Genomic DNA, 3,578 nt, shown 5'->3' on the forward strand with positions numbered 1-3,578 from the left:
CAGGTGCACGCATGCGCGTAGCGCCCTGCTCAAGGGGAATTTCACTGAGGCCTGCGCACCATCAATACAGCATGGGCTGAACAGCGTCCCCCAAATATTCACGTCCACAGGTGCGAAGCTCAGGGAGAAGACAGCTGATTACACCCACGGGCGGAGAGACAGGGCCTCACACACACACACACACACACACACACACACACACACACAGGGCACAGGGTGGTCCGGGCAGGAGCCTGAACTGAGGGCGACCAGGCCACAGGCTTGAGATTCGGGTGGTCTGGGGCACGGGGCCGTCCACCACTGTCTGGCCCCTGGCCATGGTGACCCAGGGGTGGGAAGTAGATAAGGGGCGGTGAGGCCATGAACTCAGGACTGGCCAGTTCCACACAAGGCTCCGAACCTCCACCTCCTCCCACCCCAGAACCTCCCACATCAGAACGGAGGCCACGGCACTGCTGAGCTGCTTTTACTCACAGCACTTCTGACAGAGCGTGTGCGGCTTTTTCCTGACATCACCCGACTCTCCAGCTCTCTGGACGCCTGCCAAGGGTACGGTAACCCACCCGTTCCGACACTCCCCGCAGGCGCTATTGAAGGCCCACAGGCTGCGGCCCTCCAGACATCCTCCCCTTCGGCCACCGCGGTACCAGGTCCGCAGGGTACCCTCCCTTGTGCCCGAACTGGCTGCAGAGTTTGCGGGGTTCTTACAAGGGATCCGACGCAGGAACAGCAGATGGAAGAGACCCACAGGGCGAGCGGCGGGGGGGGGGGGGGGACGGCGCACAGAGCTTCGGGTCCTGCCCCAGAGCGCCACCCTCCCCCTCCCCCCAGCAGTTCACCTGCCAGAGGCTCTGAACCCAGCAGTTCAGGGTGTTAGGGCATCTCATGACAGAAGCAACCGATTAAGTCAATGGCAGCTGGGGATTAATCCCCATCACTTCGCTCCTCCACCGAAGTCAGGGGTCCAGACCAAAAGGCCCAAGCCTCTGATCAGGCGCTCCCAACTCAGCAGCCAAAGAAACTCACCCTCCCCAGGTGCTGGGGACGAAGACCAAATGCTCACTTTTTATCACCCCACAGACATCTTCTGACAAACACCACGCCGCTGTTCTGAAAGCCGAGGTCCGGGAACATCTTCTTTAATCTGTAAGCGGAGCCGCGGCCCCCACAGAGCCTTTGGGCAGACCTGCAGTTCTGCCCGCGGCCCTCCCTGCTGTCAGCTCATGGAAAGCAGGGGTGGGCTCCCCTGCAGCCTCTGGGCATGCTGGAGGGCAGACCACCCCCATCTCAGAGGGGCCCCAGGAGGAGACTCGGAACCACACACACCCAACCTGTCCTCACAAAGTTAACCTCAAAAGCGCCCCGTGGCCGGCAGTCCCACGCCTAGGCCGGCACCCGGGCACAGCATCCACTCCAGTCCACACGAGAACTTGTGCACAAACGTCCACCCACGGGGGAGTGGTGAACAAGACGTGGCCCAAACACAGGACGGAATCCCACCCAGCCTCAAAAAGGAAGGAAATTCTGACATGTGCTCCAACGTGGACGCACCTTGAGGACAGCATGCTTGGGGACAGATGCCATCATGGGAAAATTCTGTGGCTCCTCTTACAGGAGGTCCCTGGGGCAGTCAATCCACAGACACAGGAAGTGGACGGTGGGCGCCAGGGATGCGGGAGGGAGCGCCAACTGATATGGGGTTTCATTTGGGGCTGGCAGCATGTTCTGGGCCTAGATAGAGGTGATGTCACACAACCCTGTGAACGCCCTAAATGCCACGAAGTTGTTCACCTTCAAATGGTTATTTTGTGTCATGTGAATGTTACCCCGATAAGGAAGCCTTGAGGTCCCTCTGCAAGACTGAGCAGCCCCTGTCCCCCAGCAGACTGGCCCCGTCCAACCAGATGGGCTGCATGCTGCACCTGCACCCCTTCACCCGACTGCGCGAAGCTCCCCCGCCTGTCCTCATCTCAGATCGCTGTGCACCGCCCTGTGGTCTCCCAGCTTTCCTCAGGCTCCCCCACAGCACACCCGTTCAACACCCAACATGACACCACCCATGGAAGAAGCCAAGAGGATGAGCCCCCCAGGCCCCCACTTACACCTGCCTCAGGTGAGCCTGGGGGGCTGGGCCAGCCCTTCCCCTGGAACCTGGAACACTGGCCACTCTAGGTGGAAACACAGGCCTCAGGGCCCAAGTCCCCGACAAGCCCCCACTCCCGCTCTCAGCCAAGGGCCTGAGAAATGAAGTCTGGACCCATTTTATCATAAAAATCTTGGCATTTAAATGCACCTACATAAAGGCCTCTTTCGGCAGAGGCTTGACTGAATGGTCAGACTCTGTTCCCTGAGGCCTGACGTGTGCATCTCAGCACAATGAACACAACGGGCTGCTCCAGAGCCTGAAGCCCGGGGGCAGCTCCGAGAGGCTCGCTGGACATCCATGGGTCCCACGAAGGCCTCACGCAGGATGCAGTGCATTCAGGTCTGGAAGCAACATGAGGATTCCTCCAAGGGACCAAAGGGGCTGCAGGAGAGGAGTCAGAGCCCTTCCTGAAGGGTGGCCCCACCACCCCCAAACCCCCCAGGCACAGAGCCTGCAAAAGTGGAGGGAGGCGCTCAGGCTCGCCCCCACATCACAGCAGCACAACAGCAAAAGGCGGCGGCAACCCACATGTCCACCCACAGATGGACGGAGGAATCAAGCACAGCGCCCACACGCGGGACTCCGCTCATGTGACCCACCCAGGGCAGACCAGTCCGCAGACACAGAGAGCACAGGGAACGGGGAGGGGCCACTGCTGGGTACAGCATTTGTTGTGGGGCGGGTGACGGGAATGTTCTGGAACTAGATGGAGGTCGTGGGTGCAAAACACTGCGAATGTGCTAAATGCCACTGAATTGCTGAATTTTAAGTGGTTAATTTCATGTGCATTTCATCTCATTTTTAAAAAAGAAAAGAAACTGTAAAAAAAAAAAATCAATTCGTTTTGAATCCTGGCAAAGTGGCAGCTGGGAGAGCTGGGGGTGAAGAGGGGCTGGTTTGTCTGACGTCCGTTCTGCACTTACTGTCCAAAGCTCTCACACACAGGTAACGCCCCGCAGGACAGCATTCTCAGGACGAGTGACTGATGCGCACAAGCAGGACAGAGGGCAGCCCCATCTTCTCTGTTGACCGCCCGTCCGTCACTCCCCTGCCCCTCCAGAGGCCTTGCGGTCCCCACTGCCCAGGTGTCGGCTGGAAACCAGCCTGTCCTGAGAGGGACGCCCGTGTGTGTGCATTCCTGCTCCCTGTGCTCCGCTGGTATCTGCGCACACACGTGTGCATGTGATTGTGTGTGACAAAGTGCGCGTGCGTGCGTGCACGCGTGTGCGTGTGTGTTCCAAGAAGGTGGGCTGTGGCGCGGCTCCACCCAAAAGAATTACCATGTGCACTACAGATTCAACTTTTTTTTTAAGATTTTATTTTAAGTAATGTCTATGCCCACCACGGGGCTGGAACTCACAACCCGAGATCAAGAGCCCAGGCTCCTCCAACAGAGCCTGCTGGGCACCCCCAACTTTTTTTTTTTTTTTTT

This window comes from Ursus maritimus, unplaced genomic scaffold (assembly GCF_017311325.1).
Source record: "Ursus maritimus isolate PB19 unplaced genomic scaffold, ASM1731132v1 scaffold_2, whole genome shotgun sequence".
In the NCBI taxonomy this organism is placed as follows: Eukaryota; Metazoa; Chordata; class Mammalia; order Carnivora; family Ursidae; genus Ursus; species Ursus maritimus.